The sequence below is a fragment of the Leopardus geoffroyi genome, chromosome B1, assembly GCF_018350155.1.
Source record: "Leopardus geoffroyi isolate Oge1 chromosome B1, O.geoffroyi_Oge1_pat1.0, whole genome shotgun sequence".
In the NCBI taxonomy this organism is placed as follows: domain Eukaryota; kingdom Metazoa; phylum Chordata; class Mammalia; order Carnivora; family Felidae; genus Leopardus; species Leopardus geoffroyi.
The window spans coordinates 150,505,997-150,533,922 of NC_059327.1; the positions used below are offsets into that span (position 1 = coordinate 150,505,997).

Here is a 27,926-nt window from a genome sequence, read left to right on the forward strand (position 1 = left end):
TCTCTAGGAAGACCTGAGTTGCTATATACTTCCCTCTTAAGACCACCTTTGCTGTTCCTAGAGATTTTGGGCTGTGGTATTAACATTTTCATTGGCTTCCATGTACTTTTTAATTTCCTCTTTAACTTCTTGGTTAGCCCATTCATTTTTCAGTGTGATGTTCTTTAGTCTCCAAGTATTTGTTGTCTTTCCAAATTTTTTCTTGTGGTTGATTTTGAGTTTCATAACATTGTGGTCTGAAAATATACATGGTATAATCTTGATCTTTTTGTACTTGTTGAGGGCTGATTTGTGTCCCAGTATGTGGTCTGCTTTGGAGAATGTTCCATGTGCACTCAAGAAGAATGTGTATTCTGCTGTTTTGGAATGAAATGTTCTGAATATATCTGTTAAGTCCATCCACTCCAGTGTGTCATTCAAAGCCGTTATTTCCTTGTTGATTTTCTGTTTAGATCATCTGTCCATTGCTCTATGTGGGATGTTGAAGTCCCCTACTCTTATGGTATTATTATCAATGAATTTCTGTATGTGATTAATTGATTTTTATATTTGGGTTTTTCATGTTTGGAGCAATGTTTACAATTGTTAGATCTTCTTGGTGGATAGACACCTCAGTTATGATATAATGCCCTTCTTCATGTCTTGTTACAGTATTTTAAAATCTAGATTATCTGCTGTAAGTATGGCTACTCTGGCTTTCTTTTGGCGACCATTAGCATAACAGATGGTTCTCCATCCCCTTACTTTCAATCTGATGGTGTCTTTAGGTCTAAAGTGGGTCTCTTGTAAACAGCATATAGATGGATCTTGTTTTCTTACCCATTCTGTTACCCTATGTCTTTTGATTGAGTACTGAAAGATATGAATTTATTGCCATTGTGTTGCCTGTAGAGTTGGAGTTTCTTATGGTGTTCTCTGGTCCTTTCTAGTCTTTGCTGCTTTTGGTCTTTTTGGGTTTTCATCTTTTCTTCCGTCAGGGTCCCTCTTAAAATTTCTTGTGGGGCTGGTTTAGTGGTCATGAACTCTTTTAGTTAGTTTGTTTGTTTGTTTGTTTGTTTGTTTGTTTTTTCCCTGGGAAGCCCTTTCTCTCTCCTTCTGTTTTGAATGACACCCTTGCTGGGTAAAGAATTCATGGCTGTGTATTTTTCAGATTCAGCACATTGAGTACATACTGCCACTCCTTTCTGGCCTGACAAGTGTCTGTGGATAGGTCTGCTGTGAACCTGATCTGTCTTCCCTTGTAGGTTAAGGACTTTTTTCCCTTGCTGCTTTCATGATTCTTTCCTTGCCTGAGTATTCTGTAATCTTGACTATAATATGCCTTGTTGATGGTCGGTTTTTATTGAATCTAATGGGAGTTCTCTGTGCTTCCTGGATTTTGATGCCTGTGTCTTTCCCCAGGTTAGGAAAGTTTTCCACTATGATTTGTTCACATAAACTTTCTACCCCTTTTTCTCTCTCTTCATCTTCTGGGACCCCTATGATTCAGATGTTATCCCTTTTTAATGAGTCACTAAGTTCTCTAATTCTTATATCATGTTCTTTTGCCTTTGTTTCCCTCTTTTTTTGGCTTCATTATTCTCCATGTTTGTCCTCTGTATCACCAGTTCACTGCTCTGATTCATCCATCCTTACCACTGTGGCATCAATTCAAGATTGCATCTTAGTTATAGCATTTTTAAATTCATCCTGATTAGATTTTACTTCTTTTATCTCTGCAGAAAGGGATTCTAATCTGTTTTCAACCTCAGCTATTATTCTTATATTGTGATTCTGAAGTCTGGTTCAGACATCTTGCTTGTATCTGTGTTGATTAAGTCCCTGGCTGTCATTTCTTCCTGTTCTTTCTTTTAGGGTAAATTCCTTCATTTAATCATTTGGAAGGAAGAAAAATAATTAATAAAATTAAAAAGAAAAATAAAAAGTAAAAAAAATTTAAAAAGAACACAAAAAAATTAAATGAAGGATGCTAGATCCTAGGTGTGGTTTGGTCTGGTTCTAGAAAAAGGCTTGATAAAATAGAGAAAAAAGGGAAAGAAGAAAAAAAAGGGGAAAAAAAGGGAAATGTTTGAAAGTTAAAAAAGTAAATATAATAAAATAGAATAAAATGAAATTATGAAAGTAAAATATACTTTTAAAAGTTTACAAAAAAGTAAAGAATATAGTAGAAAAAGTAAAGAAAAATTGTTCTTATATAAACAGAAAATAAAAATTAGTTTTTTTCTCTTTTTGTATTCAAGAATAAGAAAAGAGAAGAAAAAGAAAAAAAAATGAATACATGGACCAGCTAAGAGAATGAAATTGATTAAAAATACATCCATTTTCCCCTAGAAGTCAAACTATGAAACACTTTATAGTCCATAAACTAAGCAGGTGGAGAGACTGTGGTGTTCCTCTAGAGTGAAGTTGGATGGGGCTTGTTGTAGCGATTCTGTTCTACACTAGATGGCACAGCTTAGTTGACTGGGGTGGATCTTTGTGGCACATGTATGCATGTATGTGCATGTGCAGGAGGGGTCAAAATGGTGTCATCCAGTTACACAGTCTCTAGTATCAGAACTCTGTACTCTTGCTGACTGGCAATCCAACACCGCTCTTTGTCTCTGGCTTCCATCCACTACCTGTTTCTACCCTGTCTGTGACCATGCTGTCAGCCGGCCAGGAAGCACCTCCCTCCTGAGTTTTATTTCAGATGGGGCTGTGTTTCCAAACCCCTCACTTCTGAGGGCCGTGCAGCTCTGAGCACTCAGACCCTCTAGGGGAGGATCTCCCTGAGCAATGGCCGGGTACTAGCTTGCCCCCAGGAATGTTCATGAGACCATGCTGCTGCAGATGCCCAGAGACTCTGGCCAGGCACCAGTCTGCTCCAGGAAAAGTTTGAGTGATCATCTAGCAGCAGCATTTCAAGAATTATGGAAAATCACAACACACATCTGGTGACAGGCTTCCCCTTTAATGTTCTTGTTCCAACACCAGCAAATGTGGCTGTTCTCCAGGGTCCACTGGGACATTTGCCTGTGGGGAGGCCACACAGCCTCTACAAAATGTCCTCCCAACAAGGGAACCGCCTCTCCCCATGTGGCCTGAGGGCCCCTTGGACCTCACTGTCTGCTCCTGGGGATTTGCCCTTCCCACAAGAGCTGCAGAGTTTCAGATGATGTGCTCCTGTTTACAGAGTCTTAATGGAATTTAAGCCATCTCCTTTCTCCTTTCTCCCTTTCTTGTTCAGTCCTTTTTAAATGTTTCCACTCTTTCTCTTTCTCTCCAGCTGCTTTCAGGGGGAATGCTTTTCCTGTACTCTTTCCCTGTCTCTGTCCTCTCTCCACAAGCAAAAATAGCTCCCTGCCCTCTGCGGCTTCTCTCTCCCCTAGTTCACTTCTCTGTGCCACATACCTGCCAAATTCTGTGGTTCAAGTTGTGCAGATTGTTGTGTTTATCCTCAAATCAGTTTTCTAGGTGTTCAAGATGCTTTGGTCTGATCAAGCTGCATTTCAAGGACAAGAGAGGCAAAAAAACCCTTCCATGCTGCTCCACCTTCTTGGCCCTTCTCCTAAGGTTTAAAAAAAAAAATCTTTTCAAAGAACCAGCTCAGTTTCATTGATCTTTTATATTGCCTTTTTAGTGTTAATTTTATTTCTGCTCTGATCTTTATTTCTTCTACTAACTTTGGTCTTCATTTGTTCTTCTTTTTCTAGTTCTTTTAGGTGTACAGTTAGATTGTTTATTTGAAAATGTTCTTGTTCTTTGAGGTAGACCTCTATTGCTATAATATTCCCTCTTAGAACTGCTTTTGCTGTACCCCATAGATTTTGGTATGTTGTATTTTCATTTCTATTTTTCTCAAGGTATATTTTGATTTTTCCTTTGATTTTTTTCATTGATCCATTATTTGTTCAGTACATGTTGTTTAGTCTCCACATATTTGTGGCTTTTCATTTCTTCTTGTAATTTCTAATTTCACGCTATTGTAGTTGGAAAAGATGCTTGATGTAATTTCAGTCTTCTTGAATTTAAGACTCATTTTTTGGCCTAACATGTGATGTATCCTGGACAGTATTCTATGTGCAAATGAGAAGAATGTGTATTCTGCTAGTTTTGGATAAAATGTTCTGTATATATCTACTAAGTCCATCCTTTAATGTGTTGTTTAAGGCAAATGTTTCCTTATTGATTTTCTGTTTGGACGATCTATTCACTGATGTAAACAGGTTCTTAATGTCTCCTACTATTATTGCTGTCAATTAGATCTGTTAATATTTATTTTATGTTTTTAGGTGTTGCTATGCTGGGTGTACAAATATTTACAAATGTTATATCTTCTTGTCTAGTTCCCCTTATTATTATTAATTAATGCCCATCTTTGTCTTTTATTAGTGTAATTGTTTTAAAGTATTTTGTCTAAGTAAAGTTACCCCAGCTTTCTTTTGGTTTCCATTTGCCTGAAATATCTTTTTCCTTCCCTTCACTTTTAGTCACTTTGTGGTCTTCCATCTTAAGTGAATCTCTTATAGGCAGATATAGGTGGGTTTTGTTTATTTAATCCATTCAGTCACTCTGTCTTCTGAATGGATCATTTAATCCATTTACATTTAAAGTAATTATTGATAGCTTCATACTTATTACTATTTTGTTAATTGTTTTCTGTAGATCCTCTCTGTTCCTTTCTTTTTCTCTTGATATCTTTGCTGTGGTTTGGTGACTTTCTATAGTGTTATGTTTAGATTTCTTTTGTGTTATCTTTTGTATATCTAGTATAGGTTTTTGCTTTGTGGTTACCATGAGGGTCACAGATAAAAGCCTATATATGAGTCTATTTTAAGTTGATAATCTAAATTTGAAAACATTCTAAGACTCTGCATTTTTACTCCCCCCATCCCTGGAATGTTTTGTTTATAATGTCATATTTTATTTATTTTTTTGACTACATTAATAAAAGAAAGGATGAGAACCATATGATCCTTTTAATAGATGCAGAAACAACATTTGACAAAGTACAACTTCCATTCATGGTAAAAACCCTCACTAAAGTAGGGTTAAGGGAACATACCTCAACAAAATAAAGGCTGTATACAAAAAACCCAGAACTAATATCATCCTCAGTGGGGAACAACTGAGAACTTTTCCTCTACAGTCACGAACAAGAGAAGGATGTCCATTGTCACCACTGTTATTTAACATAGCGCTATAAGTCCTAGCCATAGTAGTCGGACGACAAACAGAAATAAAAGGCATCCAAATTGGTAAGGACAAAGTCAAACTTTCACTATTTGCAGATGACATTATACTCTATGTAGAAAACCTGAAAGACTCCACAAAAAAATTGCTAGAGTGGTGCACGAATTCAGTAAAGTTGCAGGGTACAAAATCAACATACAGAAATCTGTTGCATTTGTGTACACCAATAATGAAGCAGCAGAAAGAGAAATTAAGGCATTGATCCCATTATAATTGCACCAAAACCCATAAGATACCTAGGAATAAACCTACCCAAAGAGGTAAATACTTGTATTCTGAGGTCACATTTTAAATCTTTTTAATTTGAGTATCCTTAGCTAATTATTATGGTTATATTTTATTTTTACAGCTTTTGTCTTTTAACCTTCATACTAGCTTTATATGTGATTAGTCCACTACTTTTACTATATATATGTATATATATATATATGTATATATATATATATACACACACACACACACACACACACACACAAATACATATATATACACACACACCTTTATATATAGTATAAATAGTATAGTATATACCATACACACACACACACACACCTTAATCAGCAAGGTTTTTCCTTCCATATGTTTTCTTTTTCTTTTTTTAATTAAAAAAAATTTTTTTTAACTTTTTTTCATCTTTGAGAGACAGAGACAGAGCATGAGCGGGGAAGGGGCAGAGAGATGGAGACACAGACTTGAAAGCAGGCTCCAGGCTCCCAGCTGTCAGCACAGAGCCAGACGCGGGGCTTGAGCTCATGAACTGCGAGATCATGACCTGAGCCGAAGTTGGATGCTCAACCAACTGAGCCACCCAGGCATCCCCCATATGTTTTCTTATTAGTAATTATGGCCCCTCTTCAACTTAAAGAAATCTCTGTAACATTTCTTGTAAGGCTAGTGGTGACAAACTCCTTTAGCTTTTAGTTTTCTGTAAAACTCTTTATCTGTCCTTAAATTTTGAATAATAACCTTGGTTGTGTATTCATGGTTGAGTTTTTTCCTTTTCATACTTTGAATATATTATGGCACTCACTTCTGGCCTGCAAAGTTTATGCTGAGAATTCTGCTCTTAGTCTTATGAGGGAGATCTCTTATATGTAACAAGTCATTTTTCTCTTGCTGCTTTTAAGATTCTCTCTTTTATCTTTAACTGTAAAGATAACTTTAAAGTCTGGGTGGCTCAGTCAATTAAGCATCCTACTCTTGACTTCAGCTCAGGTCATGATCCCAGGATTGTAGGATGGAGCCTGGCATTGGGTTCTCATAGCATGGAGCCTGCTTGGCATTCTCTCTCTTCCTCTCTCTCTGCCCCTTCCCTGTTCTCTCTCTCTCTCTCCCTTTATCAAAATAAATAAATAAACATTAAAAAAAAAACACCCATGCTGCATAGATAATGCAGATAGTTCTATTTATCTGCTTAATGGGATAAAAGCAAGCACTTAAGGTCTTCAGCTCCAATCTTTTGTTCATTTCTTAAATCTTTTTCTTTTTTTTAAGTTTATTTATTTGAGAGAGGGAGAGAGAATATGAGTGGTGGAGGGCAAGATAGAGAATCCTAAGCAAGCTTCAGTGCTGCCAGCACAGAGCCCCATGTGGGGCTCTATCTCAGGAACCATGAGATTATGACCTTAGCCAAAGTCAAGACTCCCATGCTTAACCAACTGAGCCACCCAGGTGCCACTCATTTCTTACTGCAGGGATTTCACATTGATTTTTTCTTGTTGGATGACTAAACCTGATCATGGTAGCAATGGTAAGCCGCATTTACTCATTCCCACTGTGCTCAGCCTTGGAAGCTGACGAAATCTCAGCTGGTGGATCCACTGCTTTGCCATCTTGTGGTTTAGAGTTTTCTGGGCATCTACCTCTGTAATTGAAGTTGCTGCGGTACCCAGGTTGAGGTGGCTGGTGATTTTGGGTCTCATTTCTTTGATTTTTCCTTATCTTCTTCATTGTTGTCCTCTCTGGACTGTCTTTAAAAATTTTTTTTTTGTTAATATTTATTTTTGAGAGAAAGAGAGACAGAGCACGAGTGGGGGAGAGTCAGAGAGAGAGGGAGACACAGAATCCTAAGCAGTCTCCAGGCTCTGAGCTTCAGCACAGAGCCTGATATGGGGGTTCACACCCATGAGCTGTGAAATCATAACTTGAGCTGAAGTGGGATGCCCAACTGACTGATCCTCCCAAGTGCCCCAGGCTGTCTTTGGCAAGGAGGACCCCTTGTGGAATCATGATCTATAGCCCCAGTAATATTCTGTCTCACTTTTTTATCTTGTTCTGTTGCAGCCTGCTTGGATAGGGAGGTTGAGAATACTGTGGTCCATGCCCATAGGGCCTCTGCACATAGTAAAGTGGAATCCAACCCACCATCTGTGGTAGGGCCTATGCTATGTGGCCTGGCCTTTGGGAGCACCTCCAATCCCTTCTTCTTTTCCTACTCTCACTATTTTGGTAATTCTGTGGGTAACTGCATGAAAGACCCCTGTGACATGGATAGCACCTATAATGGTTATGGTATGCTGCATTCTTACTGCCTTGCAGTGGAACTCCACTGAGGCCTGTCACATTAGCTGCTTCTGAACCCTTTTCTCCTTTGACAACATCAAACTCCAGCCTCTCTGTCTCCTGCACTGGGAAGGTACTTCCTAGGTTCTTCTTTATGGTAAGCTGCTGTACATTGTCCTCTGTGTCATTCCAGTTGACGAAACCATATCCGTTTCTTCCATATCCGTTGAACCATTTTACTGTTCCCAAACCTTCCATTGCAGTGATCTTGTGGCTGCTGGCTAGTGTCCCCCATGAGGCCACTGCCCATCGTACCGGGCTTGGTGTCAGCAGTGCTGAGGGCAAGGACTGCAGTTGGCTACTGGGTCTCAGCCTCCGTGCTTACAGCTATGGTGATGGTGACTGGGGCCAGATTAGGTAGCTGGGCTCCTCCTGGGGTGTGATGATAACTAGGACTGTGGAGGCAGTGGGACTGCTCAGGGCTCTCTGGGGTCCACTCTCTGTTCCTACTTCTGATGGAACTCCCATTTTAAATTAATTTTTGTGAGTGGTGTGAGTTAGGGGTCCAATTTCATTGTTCTGCATGTGGTTCTCTAGTTCGCCCAGCACTATTTATTGAAAAGACTATCTTTTCCTTATTGGGTGTTTTTGGCTTCCTTGGCAAATATTAGTTGGCAGTATATATTGGTATTTAATTCTGGGGTTTCTACTCTGTTCCATAGGTTGTGTCTATTTTTGTGCCAGTACTGTTTTGTTTTTGTTTTTGTTTTTGTTTTTGTTTTACCATGGCTTTGTAGTATAGCTTGAAATCCAGAAACATGGTACCTCTGTCTTCGCTCTTTTTTCTCAAAATTATTTTGCCTATTTTAGGTCTTTTGTGGATCCACACAAATTTTAGTGTTCTCTCTTCTGTTTCTGTGAAGAATGCTATTGGTATTTTGGTTGGGGTTATGCTGAATGTCGAAGGCTTTTGGTATTATGCCCATCTTAACAATATTAAGTCTTTTGATCCATGAACACAGGATATTTTTCCACTTTTTGTGTTGATTTCTTTTAGCTAAATTTTGTAGTTTTTGTTGTATATATCTTTTATTTCTTTGTGTTAAATTTATTCCTAAGAACTTTATTGTTTTTGATGGTGTTGTGAATGGGATGGTTGTATTTATTTGTTTTCAGATTCTTTATCATTAGTGTAAAAGAATGCAATTGATGTCTATATATTGATTTTGTATCCTGGGATTTCTGTGAAATTGTTGATGGATATTTTTATTGTTGCTAGTAATTAATTTTATAAATAATTTCACAGTAAATAATGTTTGTATTTCATTTCATACTTTTCCAGTGTATATTTGGGATAAATTCGTAGAGGTAGAAATGTCAAGGGTAGAATCATGTTTTTGGGTAAATATGTTAACAGACTTTAAGTTTTAGAATGGTTTTATATTCACAACAATATTGAACAGAAGGTACAGAGATTTCTCCTAAACCCCCTGCCTCCACACATCCACAACTTGCCCTTTTATCAAAATCCGTGACCAGAGTGGTGCATTTGTTGCCAGTGACGAGCCTACATTGATACATTATTGTGACCCAAAGTCCATAGTTTACATTAGGGTACAGTCTAATTGGTGTTGTGCATTCTATGGATTTGGATAAATGTATAATGACATGTATCCATAATTATAGTATACAGGGCATTTTCCCTGTCCTAATAATCTTCTGTGCTTTGCCTGTTCATCCCATGCCCCCAGGCCCCTAGCAACCACTGATCTTTTTATTGTATCCATAGTTTTGCCTTTTCCAGAATGTCATATGATTGGAATCATATAATAGTACTTCTTTTACCTAGTAATATACACTTAATTTTCTTTCATGTCTTTTCATGGCTTAACAGATCTTTCTTTTTAGTGCTGAATATTAATCCACTGTCTGGATGTATCACAGTTTATCCATTCACCTATTGAAGAACATCTTGATTGCCTCAAAGTTTTGGCAATTATTAATAAAGCTGCTACACACATTTTTAATGTAGATTTTTTGTGTAGACATATATTTCCAGCTCCTTTGAGTAAATATCAAAGAGTGAGATTGATGAGTTGTATGGTAAGAGTATGTTTATTTTAATAAGAAACTGCCAAAGTATCCTCCAAAGTGGCTGTAGCATTTTGCATTCCCACCAACAATGAATGAGAGTTCCTGTTGCTCCTCACCCTTGCCAACATTTGGTATTGTCAGTTTTTTCATTGTTAGATCAATTGATTTTGATAATTTCTAATAAGTGTGTAGTGGTTTCTCAATTGTTTTAATTTGCGTTTCCCCAGTGACATCTGATGTGAAACTCTTTCATATGTTCATTTACCATCTGTATATCTCACTTGGTGAGATGCCTGTCGAAGTCTTTGGCCCATTTTTTAATTGGGCTGTTTGTTTTCATATTGTTGAGTTTTAAGTGTTCTTTGTATAGTTTGGGTAACAGTCCTTTATCATGGGTTTTCTGCAAATATTTTCTCTCAATTTGTGGCTTGTCTTTGCTTTCTTTTGATAGTATATTATGCAGAGCAGAAAGTTAAAATTTTTTTTTTAAGTTTATTTATTTTGAGAGAGAGAGAGAGAGAGAGAAAGAGAGCAAGAACAGGGGAGGGGCAGAGAGAGAGAGAAAATCCCAAGTAGGCACTAAGCTGCTAGTGCAGATCCCCACATGGGGCTCTATCTGATGAACCGTGAGATCATGACCTGAGCCGAAATCAAGAGTCAGACGCTTAGCCAACTGAGCCACCCAAGCGCCCCAGAAAGTTTTAATTTTAAGGAATTGCAGCTTATTAATTATTTCTTTCATGGATCATGCCTTCACTGTTGTATTTAAAAAGTAATTACAGACATAAGGTCATCTAGATTTTCTCCAATGTGATTTTTTAGGAGTTTTGTAGTTTTGTGTTTTACATTTAGCTCTGTGATCCTTTTTGGGTTGATTTCTATAAGGGTGCAAAGTCTGTGTGTAGCTATTTCTTTTCCTTCTCCTTCTTCTTTTTGATTTGGATGTCCAGTTGTTCCGGCACCAGTTATTTAAAAGACCATCTTTTCTTCATTGTATTGCCTTTGGTCCTTTGTCAAAGATCAGCTGGCTGTATTTATGGGGTCTATTTCTCAGCTCTCTATTCTGTTTCATTGATCTGTTTGTCCGTTCTTTCACCAATACCACATAGTCTTATAGTAATCATGAAGTCACATAGTGTCAACCCTTTGACTTTGTTCTTTGCCTTTAATATTGTGTTGGCTATTTTGAGTCTTTTGCCTCTCCATTTAAACTTTAGAATCAGTTTGTTGATATCTACACAATAACTTGATGGAATTTAGGATTGTACTGAATCTGTAGTTGGAGTTGGGAAGAACTGACATTTTGACAATATTTGACTCTTTCTATTCATGAACATGAAATATGGTGTCCATTTATTTACTTTTTTAATTTCATTCATCAGAGCTTTGCAGTTTTTCTCATATAGATCTTGTACATAATTTTGTTAGATTTATACCTAAGTATTTCAGTTTTTTGAAGGTGCTAATATAAATGACAATGCGTTTGTAATTTCAAATTCAACTTGTTTACAGTTCGTTGACCTTTTAACTTTCTATTCTGAAAGCTTGCTATAATCACTTATTAATTCCCTATTTTTTCTATATATTGCCAAACTGTTATCTTAATGGCTGTTCCAGTTTGCATTTTCACTAGAAATTGAGAAACATTCCCATTCCTAACATTTTCCCTGACAGATTTATTGTCAAACTTAAATATTGCCAATCTGATAGGCAAGCAATATTTTGTCACAATAGTGGTATTTAGAATTTTTCTTATTAAGGGAGATTGGCCATTGTTTTCTTATCTTTAAGAGTCATTTCTGTGTTCTTGTTCTGTGAACTACCTGTTCATATTCTTTAATAATTCTTCTGTTGGATTGTTGGTCTTTTTATTTGAGAGTTTGGGGAGCTCTTATTATATCATTTATGCTGGCCTTTGTTCCACTCCCTTTTATCAGTTATAAGTAATTTCTCCAAGTTTTTATGTACATTTTAACTTTGTTTACAGTGTTTCTGCTCTGCAGGGTACTTTTAAATTATTAGTTAATTATTCATTCTTCTTTCTTGAATTGTTATTGGGTATTGAGATAGTTGGGAAATTTCCCTGACCCCAGGTTGAAAGGTATTCATCTATATCATCTTCCAATTCATGTAAAATTTTTATTAATTTTTTCAAGATTTTATTTTTTAAGTAATCTTTACACCCAACGTGGGGCTTGAACCCACCACCCCCAAATCATTGCACGTTCCACTAACTGAGCCATCCAGGTGCCCTGTAAAATTTTAATTTATTTTTTTACTTTAAATATATGATCCTTTTGAAGTTTATCTTAGTGCATGATGTGAGGTGCAGATCTAATTTTGTCTTTAGCCAAGAGGCTTTCCAGTTGTTCTAAAGCCAATTAAAAAGTTTGCCAGGTAGTGAAGTCTTTTTAACTTTCCCCCATACATTTAATTCCAAGTTTGGCAATTCATAGGTTTCTGGAGAGTAACATTTTCTTTCTTGTTAAAGAAAAATAAAGTTGACAATTGATTTGTCAAAACACAAATCGTAATTCTTTATGTATTCCATTAAAGACTTTTCAATAAATGAAGATCAAATATAAAGTGTCTAGTTTATTTTATTTTATTTTTTTTACTTTTTATTTTTCTTAAGTTTATTTATTTTTGAGAGAGAGAGAGAGTGAGCAAGCAAGTGGGGGAGGGACAGAGGGAGAGAGAAAGTCTCAAGCAGGCTCTGCAAGATCAGTGCTGATCCAGTTGTGGGAGTTGAACCCACAAACTGCGAGATCATGACCTGAGCCGAAGTCAGACACTTAACTGGCTGAGCCACTCAGGTGTCCCTAAAGTAACAAGTTTTTAATAAGCAATTGGACATATTTCAAGCTAAAAAATTCCCCCAGAAAAAAACCCAAGTTTTTCTTAAAATAACAATTTAATCCAGATACAATGTTGTTATTGATTATAGAGTCTCACAGTGTGGTTTAAAGCAAAGCTGTTTTCATCTACCCACTCTGAAAATCAGCATGACTACAGGAGATTAGAATCAAATAGATAGTCTGCATTTTCTGAGGGTACAATTATTGCCCGTATTGATACTCTCCAGCTAAAGACTACTAGGAACACACCTGTCGTTGGACAATTTAGATTTCTGCTGTCATGAGCAGTTGAAGGAGGCCACACAACTGGTGCTGGGAAATCACAGGGCATCTCAGTAAGTGTTGGAAAGGACTTTTAAAATAGGATTTCAGTGTTGGTTAGGTGATTTGGGGGAAGATATAAGGAATTTTAAGTCTTTGTTCTGAGGCTTTTTTTTCTGGATTGCATGCTGTCAGGAAGCAGGGCTTCTCCTGATTGGGTATTTAGAATATCTGACTTAGAAGGAGGGAAGACTAGAGGGAAGCTAAAATGAGCAGCATTCATTCATGTTACTCGAGATAGGGGGATGTTGAATTGAATTGTTTGGACAACATTTACATTTTTCTCTGTCTTCACACATGATTACAGAGTGGTCTGGTTTCTGTCTTTATTTTTATAAATTTGAGTATGGTTGACACACAATGTTACATTAGTTTCATGCGTAGAGCATAGTGATTCACCATCTCTGTAGGTTATGCTGTGCTCACCACAAATGTAACCACCATCCGTCACTACTGAATACCATTGACTGTGTTCCCTACGCTGTACCTTTGATTGCCCTGACTTATTCATTCCATGGCTTGTTTCTTTCTTGATATCATGGTCAGAGAATGCTTTGTCCGATGTTGGTGTTCTGTGAGAAAGTGTTCAGGATAGTTTCCAGGTGTCAGGAGCTGTTTTTTTTTTTCTTTTATGCTCCAAATAATGCAGAATTTTCCTTTTTAGTTCAATTTGTACACAATAACATATACCTGTATTAGTCAGGGTAACTAGTTCCAGCTGCTGTAGCAGATAATCCTCAAATCTCTGTTGCCTCATATTGGGCCAATCTTCAGGCTTCATCCATCTTGTGCACCACATGTAGCTATCCTCCACATGTGGCTTCCAAATATGCCACAGGAGAAGAAGACAAAGTGGAGAGAGCACACCAGGTAATTAGATACCTCACTGCAGAAGTGACACGCTTCACTTATCCATTGGCCAGGATTAGTCAATCACTCCACATAGATTTAAGGGGTATAGTAGTTAGGGTTCTCCAGAGAAACAAAACAGCTGAGGGTGTGTGTGTGTGTGTGTGTGTGTGTGTGTGTGTGTGTGTAGAGACAGAGAATGAGAAAAAGAGAGAGAGAGAAAGAACAAACTTTATTTTAAGGAATTGGCTCACATTATAATAGAGGCTGGCAGGTCCAAAATCAACAGGGTAAGTCCAACAGGCAGGACACCCAGGGAAGAGCTGAGGTTGCACTTGAAGTCTACAGGCTGTTTGCTGGCAGAATTCCTTCCTGTTCTGGGGAGGGCAGTTTTTTTTTCTATTCAGGACTTCAGTTGATTGGATGAGGCCCACCCACACTACAGAGGGCAATCTGCTTAACTGTAAAGTCCAGTGATACAAATGTTAATCTCATCCAAAAAACATGTTCATAAAAACATCTAGAAAAAATGTTTGACCAAATATCTAGACACCAGGACCCAGCCAAACTGACACATAAAGTTAATCATCATAGGGAGGTATGTGATTTCCGTCTGGATTTTCTGCCAAGCCACTTGGAATTGGCAATTTGCAGCATGAGTCTTTGGTTCCCAGCCAGTTTTCTTGCCAAACAGTCCTTTTACTAATATATATGTTTTCAATAAAAATGCATATTTTATAAACATATGTTTATTAACTCAAGGCATTTTCATCAATGCACAAACCTTACATTTATCTAGCACTTTACAATTTTATATTCTGTGTGATAGGTAGGATGTGTATTGTTATTTCCATTTGACAGATAAAAATCATGAAACTAAGGTGACTTATGCAAGGCTGCATCGTAAGGAAGTGAAAGGCCCAAGACCAGAAGTCCAATCCTCATTCCTTTTATCTGCCAGACACACATATATAATAAAACATACCAAGATAAAACAAATCAGTCTTGGAACTTTGGATTTATGTCATCTGTTAGTAGGGGAAAATGTCTGTAACCTTGCATAGTTTTAAGAAATAAAAATAATTGACTTAATTTCAGTTTTTAAAAAAAATTGTTTAAAATTTTTATATACATTTTTGAGAAACAGAGAGAGACTGAGCAGGGGAGGGTAGAGAGAGAGAGGAATCCAAAGCAGGCTCCAAGCTCTTAGCTGTCAGCACAGAGCCTGACGCAGATGCTTGAACCCGCAAACTGGGAGATCATGACCTGAGCCGAAGTGGGACGCTTAACTGACAAAGCCACCCAGGCGCCCTGACATAAAATTTCAGTTCTTACAGTGTAATGGCCATATCACGAAGGAGCAGGCTTTCTGTAGTATGTCACTGTGAGGAATGGTTAGCCCAAAAGGTGACAAGGTGGCATGGTGTTGTGTGTTAATTATAGTTCGGTCTTTTAATAATAATTGAGCTCACTAGCACGAGATTTCTAAGAGGTGCACAGTTGTGAGCAAACTCAGTGGACCTGCCAGACTTTCTAAAATAAGTACTAGCCGATTGCCCACTTCTGAGTTTAAGAGCCAGTGGCAGAATTATGCGGATGATTCCTGTGTTGCTTCTAGGAGACTGCCAAGAATCATGCAGCCTGCAAAAACTAGTTTCAGGAAAACCACAGTCTTCATAGCAGTTTCAAGAATACGTATTATATACACGTTAAATACAACACAGTCTGAATTCATGGTGATCACCCTTTTTAATTCCTTTAAAGATGGCATATCCCTGGCATACAGGAAGGTAATGCCAGTGAATCAGAAACATGCCAGCTGGAGAAGATTTGGTTCAAAATAAGCCCCTGGGGCATTTTGGAGAAAATCACATTTAATCACGATGACAGCAATTTAAAATAGCCTCTTTTCATCGTACCAGTCTTCTACCTCATATCCACCTTTTACTAACAAAGCCAAGGAGTAGGTCATTGACAAGAGACTTCTGTGACTTTAGTAGGAAACAGATGTGGAAGTACTAACCCTACTTTTTCTGGCACCCGAACGGACAGTCTACGGGAGGGAAGTGACATGGAGAAGCCATTGAGCTGACTATAAGAGTGAGCAGGTGCCAGCCGGGCAGAGCTGAGGGGAACGCCAGGCTCACTGGATGACTGCATGGGTATGAACTATAATACATCACAGAAATTCCCTAAATTGTTCTCTCTCTCCCCAGCCTTTTCTATTGATTCATGTTTGTTCTGTATTTATTTCTGCTGTTAAGAATGACACAGAAAAAAGGGGACTGTGGGTAGAATCAGTACTTGGGACTTAAAAAAAACCTTAGCATTATTTTCTTGGCTGTCACGTTTCACTGATTCAGAACAACTGGTGATTTCTCTCTCTATAGCTTTAATTATGTTTGCTGTCAGAGACCTAAGCCGTAGGAAAGGACAGGACAGCAACTTTATTTTAAGCTGGATTGAGTATCACTAAATCTCCCCAGTTCCTATCAGCTTGAGAATTACAGTTCTTTTCTCTAGGAAATATTATATACTTAAGTTTTTTGAAGTTTAACTTTTGTGTTGTAAAGTAACCATTTTACTCTTAAAACATTAGTCAGAGTGGGGATAGAACTATAATAACTAGGTAATATTTTATAAATATATACCAAGAGGGTTTACTGTTATGGTAGTAAATCCCTAGATTAAAAACTTTTGAGCATCTGTAAGGAGTAAAATATATGTGTTAAACACTCTATTTACATGTAATATGCAACGGACTTTAAGCAACTTCTATTTAATACTCACAAGGGAATCCTTTCCTTATATATGGAAATCCATTGGACTTCAAAGTATCTACCCAAATAGATAATGTGTGATAAATACGTATTTAAAATGTCTAATTTCCTTCTCTGATGTAAGATTGAGATGAATGTTCATATTTTCTTTTTTCTTTTTTTAGGGATTTTAATACTAGTATTAGTATCTTTTTTTCTTTTTTAAAAAATTGAGATATAATTGACATACGACATTGCATTAGTTTCAGGTATATGACATAATGATTTGAGGGTTGATAAAATAGTTTCTCTTGTGGACAGGCCTCATTGAGACGAACAGAATACTTTGGGCCTATTACTTTTCCCCTCCCCTGCCGGAGGTGAAGCACATTTTCTCCAGTTTTCAGTGTGAGATTCTGGTGGGGATCCTGGACAAAGGTTTGCGGTATTTCATTCAAACTGAGGATGGCTTCCCACCCAGCACTCTGTCACAGCATTTATGGGGAGTGTGTCACTGGTTTTCCAAGTAGGGCCATAGGCACCTCCTTGACCCCACTAACGAATACACTAGCTGTCTCTGCATAAGCCAGGACTCAAGTCTACGAACACGCAAGGCCCTAAATACCTTTTTTATTTTTTTAATTTTTATTTTTCAGAAAGAGAGAGAGAGACACAGTGTGAGTGGGGGAGGGGCAGAGAGAGAGAGGGAGACACAGAATCCGAAGCAGGCTCCAGGCTTCCAGCTGTCAGCACAGAGCGCAATGGGGGCTCAGACTCGGGGACTGTGAGATCATGACCTGAGCCCAAGTTGGCTGCTTAACTGACTGAGCCACCCAGGTGCCCCAAGGCCCTGCGTACCTTACCTGAAATAAGAGCCCAAGACCCTATCCAGTTTATGCTGAGAGCCCCATCTCCTTGTTTTAAGATAACCTCCTGAATTTTGCTTTTTTCTGATGGTAAGTTTCCACCCCAAAGTGAAAGTAGGATGTCTGTTGCATATATGTTTGCTCAATGTGTATGTTCTGTTTTTTCTGTTGAACTCATGAATAGTCATATATTCCTGACCTTTTCATCAATTTGTATGTAATGTCAATCTCTATGATTATAAAAAATCTGGAAGGCAGATTTGGGAATGCTCTCCAGCCTTCTCATTAGGCTTCCCTTCTGATAATAAAACTTTTTGCTTCAAAACCAAACAGAAATTATAATGATTTGATACTTGTATATAATGCAAAATTATTACCACAAAATATGTAGCTAACATTCATCACCATACACAGTTACAGAATTTTTTCTCATAATGAGAACTGTTAAGATCTATTCTCTTAGCAACTTTTAAATAGGTAATACTTTGAAATATGCAATACAGTATTATTAATTGTAGTCACCATGCAGCACATTACATCGCCATGATTTATTTATTTTATAACTGAAAGTTTGCACCTTTTGACTTCCTTTACCCATTTCACCTCCCAGCCCACCCTTCACCTCTGGCTATCACCATTTTGTTTTTTTATGTTCTCTGTATCTACGAGCTTGGTGTTTTTGTTTTTGTTTTTAGATTCCACATATAAGTGAGATTATATGGTATTTTCTTTTTCTGTCTGACTTATTTCACCTAGCATAATGTCTTCAAAGTGCATTAATGTCACAAATGGCAAGATTCCATTCTTCTTTATGGCTGAATAATATTCTAGTGTGTGTGTGTGTGTGTGTGTGTGTGTGTGTGTGTGTGTGTGTGTGTATCTCACATTTTCTTTATTCATCTGTCAGTGGACACAGTTTGTTTCCATGTCTTGGCTATTATAATGCTGCAGTGGACATAAGATACATGTATCTTTTCAAGTTAATGTTTTCTTTGAATAAATACCCAGAATTGGGATTCCTGGATCATATGGTGGTTCTGTTTTCAGGTTTTTTGAGGAAGCTGTTGACTATCTGTATGTTTTTTTTTGGAAAAATGTTCAGGTCCTCTGCCCATTTTTTAAATGAGATTGTGGTTTGTTGTTGTTGTTGTTGTTGTGTTTTTTGCTATTGAGTTGTATGAGTTTCTTTATATAATTTGGATAGTCACCCTTTCTCAGATATATGATTCATAAATATTTTATCTTATTTAGTAGGTTGACTTTTCATTTTGATTTGATTTTCATTTCAATTTGATTGTTTCCTTTGTTGTGCAGATTTATGTATTTATTTATTTATGTATTTTTTTTTTTTTTTTTTAAATTTTTTTTTCAACGTTTATTTATTTTTGGGACAGAGAGAAACAGAGCATGAACGGGGGAGGGGCAGAGAGAGAGGGAGACACAGAATCGGAAACAGGCTCCAGGCTCTGAGCCATCAGCCCAGAGCCCGACGCGGGGCTCGAACTCACGGACCGCGAGATCGTGACCTGGCTGAAGTCGGACGCTTAACCGACTGCGCCACCCAGGCGCCCCAATTTATTTATGTATTAATTAATTAATTAATTCATTTATTTTTAGTTTGATGTAATCCCACTTGTTTATTTTTGCTTTTGGAATCAGTTACGAAAACTCATTGCCAAGACTAATATCTTCTGAAAAACAACTTCTGTGATCCAATTGGATGCCAGTGGGTATGCAGAATTATGCATTCAATGTTGTTTTATAACATTTTTCCTCTTTGGTGATTTTGTTTATTTGTAGGAGATTCTCATTCATTTTTCTATCATCTAATAAGAGGACTTATCACTCTTTTATGTACTACTTATGCCTGAAGAAGTGTTACTTGATGTTGTTGTTCAAAGAGAGTATCATACAAAAGAATTCTATAGCACATGACTTCACACAAAAGCACTGTGGTATTTAGTTTGTAAAACATAAATCCCATTTTGTTAATGCAAAGGCTATGATCAAAGAGGAGCAAGAAGCCAGTGTGGCTTGAATAGAAGTGGGAGAGGTTGAAATATATAAGGCATTTAGGCCATGATTAGGAGTTTGAATTTTCTTTTGCATAAGTTGAGAAGAAGAAAGACATTGGCAGATTTTAAGCAAAGGAGTGAAACTATCTGATTTTTATTTTAAAATGTTCACTGTGTAGAAAATTGCCTGAAGCACAACAAAAGTGGAAGCAAGGAGAAGCAATAAAAGGTTCCTGGAATAGCCTGAGTTATGAAGGTGGCTCTGTGGTGATATGTGCTGTATTTGTGGTATTTTTTAAAGGTTGAACTCTCGGGACTTACTGATGGATTAGATGTGGGTGCATAGGCATGAGAACAAACAAGATGACTCCTAGGTTTTGAGCTTGAGCAAATATATGGAGTGTGGTACTAATTATCAATTATAAAACTAGACTAAAAACTTAATTGACTTAAATTTATTAAAACATGCAAAATATCACATTAGTCATTCAGTACCATTACCTTTAAAAGTCAGAAAAGTATATAATGTATGGTCAACTAATTATCTTGCATTGACATTGAAAAGTATATCGTTAGAAATTTGAAGATAAAATATCTCATGGAGTTCTAAAAGACCGCCATGCTTTCTTATAACACTTCTGTTTGTGACACAGTTGTAGTAGATTCCTGGGTAGATGGGCAATAGATTGAGTCAAATTACATTACAGACTCTATTTCTATCCTCCACTAGCTTTATTTTCTTCTTTGTGGGGTTTTTACATAATAAGGCAGGTAGGTTTCAAATAGGATTGTTAGGTTGAATCTTCCAGAAAGAGTCATAAAATGCTAAGTGAAGGCAACTTTCTATTGCATTTCAATATTTCCTATCTGATATTGAACTTGACCAGAGATGGAAACAAATTTAGAGGCATTGTCAGGGTCCTTTGCCCCGTATTCTTAGATAGATCTTATATTCAAAGAACTGAAATAGAAGCGTATAGGTCTCTAATGTTTAATTGCAGAATGAAGTAGAGTTCTGCTCCGCTGAATTGGTAAATTTTTATTTATGTCTTCCAATTTTACTTTTTATTGGAAGAAAGGTGACACATAATATGGTTGGCACTATGTGTTCTCTTCTGGGCTTTCCCCAGATAATGAAGAACAACAAATAGTTTATCTGATTTTACATTGTGATAAAGATGATACACATTGCCTTGTAAGTCTAAACATTGATGTTCAGAGCTGTAATCACATCTGACTGGTAGGCAGACCAGTTGTCTTTGTCTTCAATCTCTCCTGTTGTATTGCTGTGAAGTGCTGTCACAATGACTGATAGGGGGATTGAAGCTGTAAATTCAGGAGAGTGATTCTGTTATACAAACAGAAATGGTATCTTTCTTGTAGAGCAATCCTTATGCGTAAGTAGAGTGGAAACCACCCACATGTGAGTGGTTTCAGCTCTAAGGGGAGACGGCTTCAGTGTATTCCAAAAGCTCTCTCTTATTCCCTTGATGATGCCCAAAATGCCAAAGATGAAACTGTAGTCTTTAATTCAAGCTTAAGTAGGGATGTGGATAACTTAAATAGGTAACGTTCAAATGGCTGCCATGCGTTTTGAGATCATGGAGAAGAATACAAATTCATCAAACACTTGGAGCTGGGGAAATGGAATTGTTATCAGAGCAAAAGGAAAAAGGCATTGAAGAAGAAAAATTGCCTATATCACAGTTTTGTCTTGGATTGACCCTATAATTTTTCTCCAAGTAGTAGGTTGCCCTATGAGTTTAGCTGTCTATATGCATCTGTGATTTTCTGTCATTGCTTTCTTTTAATTGTAACATGTATCCAACAGAAAAACCATTAGAAATCTTTCCTATCTCTTCAACTTAGTTGATTACTACTAATTTATCTGTTTCTGACATATTCTCTTAAGGAGGAGTCTTTCTAAACATGTAAAGTGTTACACCTTTGACAAAATATTTGATAAAATTGCTACCTGGCTAGTTCTGGCCATGTTTGCAAAGTTCTTGAACATTTCCATGGCAGAATAAAAACACAGGATCACAGGATTTTAGAAAGTAAATGAAATTCATTGAACTCTTTCTCCAGACTTACTCTACCACAGAGGCAGCTTGAACTGATGAGACCTGTTGGTTGGGGGACATGTATTCTAGTTTTTGCTATACAATTTCCATTTCTACATTTAACCTGTTTCATCTTATTTGAAAAATGGGAATAATACCAGCTACTCCTCAACTCAAAGCAAAGTTATAATCAAGTAGATTTTTAAAGTTTATGCAAAGGGGGCAGGGACTTTTAGAATGGCAGAATATGGATGTTGGTAGACTCTCTTCTTAAGAAACAACAATTTATTGATGAAAATGATAAAAAATTAAGGCTTTAACTTCCTCTAGCTCCCAGTCTAGGGTTAAAGTTTCACTTCTGGAGGGACAGGTTGCCATTTCTCATCCCTCCCAGACAGAATTGGATGTCCCTTTTTCTACCTAGCCACTGCTCAAAGGGCAAGAGCTCCACTCCAATCTGATCCTAATAATCTTATGAAAATGTAAGAGAACCTGAATAGCCAAAACAATTTTGAAAAGGAGTATGGGAGAATTCACAGTTGATGATTTAAAAGCTTACCACAAGCCTATAGTACTCAAGACAGTGTGGTACTGGTATATGGACAGACATATAGATCAATGGTATAGCATTGAGATTCCAGAGAGAAATTCGCATTTACAATCACTTGGTTTTTGACCAGGGTGCTAAGACAAGTCAGTCAGGAAAGAATAATGTTTCAGCAAATAGTACTGGGAAAATGAATATCAAATTAGAAGAATGAAGTTAGATCCCTACCTCATACTATGTCCAAAAATAGTACAAAATGGATTATAAACCTAAATGTAAGAATTAATGCTTTAAAACTCTTAGAAGAAAAAAATCTTCATGATTTTGCTTTAGGCAATGTTTTCTTATATACAACAGCAAGAATATAAGCTACAAAAGAAAAAAAAACAGGTAAATTGGATACATCAAAATTTAAAACTTTTGTGCTGAAATCAGTGTATCAAAGAAGTGAAAAGATAATCCACAAAATGAGAGAAAATTTTTGCACGTCATATGTCTGATAAGGCACTTGTATTTTATCTATCTATATTATAATTCAATGATGAAAACACTCAATAACTCAATTTAAGAAAAACGACATAGAATTTGAATAGTCATTTCTTCAAAGAAGATTCATAACCAGTACGCACTTGAAATGATGCTCAGCATCATTGATCATTACAGACCTGCAAATCAAAACCCCAGTGAGGTAATAATTCATATTCAATAGATAGATCTAATAAAAAAAGACAATTGCAAATATTATTAAGAACATCAGAAACTGGAACTCTTTTATGTTGCTAGTTGGAATTTAAAAAGCTTGGCATTTCCTCAAAATATTAAGCACAGAGTTTTCATATGCCCTAGCAGTTCTACTTTTAAGTATCTACCCAAGATAGATAAAAACATATATCTACACACACACACACACACACACACTCACACACAAACCTGTACACAAAAGCTCAGAACAACATTACTCAAAATAGCCAAAAGTAGAAATAAGCCAAATGTGCATTCACTGGTGAATGGCAAAGGAAAATGTGGTAGAAACATGTAATGGAATATTACTCAGTAATAAAAAGAAATGAGGTACTGATACATGCTACAGAATAGATAAAACTTGAAAACATGCTAAGTGAAAAAGTCAGTCACAAAGACCTCATGTTGTATGATCCTATTTATATAAACTGTCCACCACTGGTAAATCTACAGGGACTGAAAATGGGTAAGTGGTTGCCGAAGGCTGGGATGGAGTGGGGAGGAGGGGAATAAGGGCAAAGGCATTTTTTGTTTTGTTTTGTTTTTGAAGGAGACAAACTTGATCTAAAATTAGATTGTGATGTGGCTGCATAACCCTGTGACTACTGTAGTAAATAAATATCAAATTGTATACTTACAATGGACAGATTGTATGTTAATTATATCTCAAGAAAGCTTTTCAAACAAGTAAAAAGGTGAGCATTTAAAAAACGTTTATGTAAAAACACTTAAGCTTTTAAAATTGATGTACTTATTGATAATTATGTTTTTCTTACAAGGAGAAAAGGCAAAGCCTTTGACTCCAAGAAATAATTTAAAGTTATACTATTTAACTTAAAGAAGTTAATTAGAACCTAAAATGTTTCCTCCTTTGGCATATTTCATATTTTAATGAGAAAGTAAGTTCGTGGTAAATGTATGGAAGAAAATAAATCCATTTTTATTGTATAGGAATTTTTATGTATTTAATTAATTTATTATTATTTTTAACAGTTTATTTATTTTGAGAGAGAGACAGAGATAAAGCATGAGTTGGGAGGAGCAGAGAGAGAGAGAGAGAGAGAGAGAGAGAGAGAGAGGGAGAGGGAGAGAGAGAATCCCAAACAGGTTCTGCACTGTTAGATGTGGGGCTTGAACCCATGACCCATAAGATCATGACCTGAGCCAAAGTCAGATGCTTAACTGAGCCACTCAGGCACCCCTGTATAGGAATTTTTAAAGATGCATCTACATCTGTGCAACTTGGTAGAAAACAGATTTTTCTCTTTACCTAAGACATTTCAGTGAAAAGATTTCATAAGAAAAAATTTTTTTGAGCAAGCGAGCAACTTTCATCCTATAAACAGCTTTATAATTTCCAGTACCAAGGCTATGTTTTTACAAAAGCTCAAATCGACTCAATAGTTAAAAATGAAAATATAAATTATAATTCTTATATAATATGATGCTTGCTATTATTGAAATATGTTGGATTTGTAATTTCTTTAAATCTTACCCATCATTTCCATTCCAAGACCATTTGACCTATGGTTTTGTGTCAGCCACTGCAGCCAGGTAAGTGTCTTGAAAATGAACTCAAGAGCAGGTTCTTTGCCAAGAAAGACCAAATGAAGACTTGAAAAGAGTGTATGATCTAGTTGAATACATTTTTAATAAAATCAAATAATTAAAGTAGTAGATACTAAAAATAAGAGAAAATGTCACTTGAAGAAAGATGATCTGAAATAAACTCTTTAATCTGCAAATGTTTTTTTAAATAAATTAAAAAAAAATTTTACTTTAAGTAGGCTCCACACTCAATGTGGGGCTCAAACTCACAACCCTGAGTCAGCCAACTCTACCAACTGAGCCAGCCAGGTGGCCCTCTGTAAATGCTTTTAATAATCACCAATTAACTCATTCTAACTTTGATGTCTTCTCAATCTGATGAGAACTCAGATTGAAACTTTGGCTATTGAAAGAAGAGTTAGTTTTAGGCCTGCTCAGACTTTCTTGTTTCCTAATTCTTTTGTGTTCTGCTGGTCAAAGTAGCCTTCAGAGTAACAGTTGGCAAACTTTTTTCTATAAAGGATCAGGTAGTAAGTTTTTTTTTTTTCCCCTCTCTATTCTAAATTGCTCTTTGCTAGAAACTTAGATGTGTCTATTAGGGAGAAAGTTGATTCCTTTGAATATGAGACAGGAAGTTGGCCTCATGATGACGTTCATCCAGTCAGGAAAACTACCATCACTATATAAAAACAAACTGTTTTTTGGTGTTCACCAAGAGTAAGGGGAACTCTTATATCAGGGTATTTCCTTTAGAATGTTTGTCACCCTGTTCTTCATTTTAGGTTATTAAGTGAACTTTAAAAACTTTAGCAATTATAATTTCTTACTTTTGCCCAGAATGTTTGTATTTTGTATTTATCTTTCAGGTCTTTAACAATTGATTTATACCTGGGTTGCCATATTTAGCAAATAGCAATATAGGATTATCAGTTAAATTTAAATTTTAGGTAAACAACAAATAATTTTTTTGGGTATTTTAAAGTTATTTATTTTTATTTGTTACATTAGTTTCAGGTGTAAAACTTAATGATTTGGTGGGTTTATACATTATGCTATGCTCACCACAAGTATAACTATCATCTGTCCCATTACATTGTTATTACAATATCATTGACTGTATTCCTTATGCCCTGATTATTATTTCTGTGACTTATTCATTTCATAACTGGAGGCCTGTATTTTCCTCTCCCTTTCACCTGTTTGGCCCAACCCCTTACCATCCTCCCCTCTGGCAACCATCGCTTCTCTGTTTTATAGTTCTGATTCTGCTTTTTGTTTGTTTATTTTTTTAGATTCCATTTATGAGTGGAATCATATGGTATTTGTCTTTCTCAGTCTGACTTATTTTACTTAGTACAATACCCTCTAGGTCCAATCCATGTTGTCTGAAATGGCATAGTCTCAGCCTTTTTTATGACTGTGTAATATTCCATTGTATATATCTACCACATTTTCCTTATCCATTTGTCTATTGATGGACACTTAGGTTGCTCCCATATCTTGACTATTGTAAATAATGCTGCAATAAACATAAGGATACATATATCTTTCAGAGTTAGTGTTTTCATTTGCCCTGGGTAAATATCCAGTAGTAGAATTACTAGATCATGTGGTAATTCCATTTGTAATTTTTTTGAGAAATTTCCATATTGTTTTTCATAGTAGCTGTACTGATTTACATTTCCACCATCAGTGCATGAGGGTTTCTTTTTCTCTACTTCCTTGACAACACTTGTTGTTTCTTGTTTTCTCGATTTTAACCATTCTGACAGATGTGAGATGGTCTCATTGTGGTTTTTGACTTGCATTTCCCTGATGGTGAGTGATGATGTTGAGCATCTTTTCATGTGTCTGTTGGCCATTTGTGTGTCTTCTTTGGAAAAATGTTGACTCAGGTCCTCTGCCCATTTTTTAATCAGATTTCTTTTTTTTTTTTTTTTTATGTCAAGTTGTATGTATTATCTATTTAGGATATTAACTCCTTATCAGATATATCATTTGCAAGTATCTTCTCCCATTCAGTAGATTGTCTTTTTGTTTTGTTGATGTTTTTGTTTGCTGTGCAAAAGCTTTTTATTTAGATGTAGTCCTAATAGTTTATTTTTGCCTTAGGGGCAAAATAGTTTTCCTTGCCTTAGGGGATGTATCTAGAAAAATGTTGCTATGGCTGATGTCAGAGATTACCATCTGTATTCTCTCCTAGGATTTTTGTGGATTCAGGTGTCAAATTTAGGTCTTCAATCTACTCTCAGTTTATTTTTGTATATGGTGTTAAAAAGCACTTCAGTTTCATTCTTTTTTACATATAATTGTCCAGTTTTTACAGCACCATTTATTAAAAAGACTAGTTTTCCTCATTGTATATTATCATCTCCCTTGTCAGAGATTAATTCGACATATATTTGTGGGTATATTTCCATGATCTCTACCCTGTTCTGTTGGTCCATGTGTCTATTTTTGTGCCATCATACTGTTTTGATAACTACAACTATACTACAACTGTATAGTATTCCGTCTTGAAATATGGAATTGTTATACTTCCAGCTTTGTTCTTTTTTCTCAGGATTTCTTTGACTATTTGGGATCTTCTGTGGTTCCATGCAAATTTTAGTATTTGTTCTAGTTTTGCAAAAAATGCTGTTGGTATATTGATAGCAATTGCATTGAATCTATAGATTGCTTTAGTTAATATGAACATTTTGATAATATTAATTCTTCCAATCTGTAAACATGGGACATCTTTTTATTTGTTTGTGTCATCTTCAATTTATTTCATCAGTGTTTTATAGTTTTCAGAGTAAAAGTCTTTTGCCTCTTTTGTTAGGTTTATTCTTAGGTATTTTATTACTTTTAGTGCAATTGTAAATGGTGTTTTTTAAATTTCTCTTTCTGTGACTTAGTTGTTAGCATGTAGAAACAGTACTAATTTCTGAGTTAATTTTGTATCCTGCCACTTTACTGAATTTGTTTATTAGTTTTTTTGGTTGAATCTTTAGGATTTTCCTTGCATAGTGTCATGTCATCTACAAATAGTGACAGTTTAACTTCTTTACCAATATTGATACTTCTTGTTTCTTTTTCTTGTCTAATTGCTGTGGCTAACTAAGTTCATGCAGTGTTTGGGACATCAAGATAGAAGTCTGTTGCTTTTCTGAAATTAAAATTTAACTGGGCATTTTACATTTTATATTGCAATGGTAGTTTATCTTCCATCCCAACACTTTCAAAGCATTCAGAAAATAAGTTTTCAGTTATCATTATAGGGGTTCATCATTATTAAAGTTTGCTCTAAATGTCCTTTCAACTACTTTTCATATATTTTATTAATGTAAAATATATCTCTTTTCATAATATATTTTTCAAAATATATTTGATTTCGTATTAGTTTCAGACTACTTACTGTAAACAAAGAAAATTATACATATTATTTACTGTCAAGGAGTTTAGCAACAATTTCCTATGTAGATGTTTATTTTGTTTCTTGTTTCCTAGTTTTCCAAACTACCCAATCAACCAACCAAATGCTCT

General features: G+C 36.1%; 1 long non-coding RNA gene across 2 annotated transcripts in view; it reads left to right on the forward strand.

The window, feature by feature from the left end:
* The window catches only part of LOC123595917, a 79,849-nt gene that overhangs the window by 11,367 nt on the left and 40,556 nt on the right, over positions 1 to 27,926 (forward strand). The window contains exon 1 of one of the 2 annotated variants that reach the window (XR_006711430.1): positions 15,907 to 16,021. The exons of the other annotated variant lie outside the window; for it this stretch is intronic. This is a non-coding gene — a long non-coding RNA (uncharacterized LOC123595917). Of the gene's footprint in view, positions 1 to 15,906; positions 16,022 to 27,926 lie in introns of those variants that run through there. 2 annotated transcript variants of the gene reach the window in all.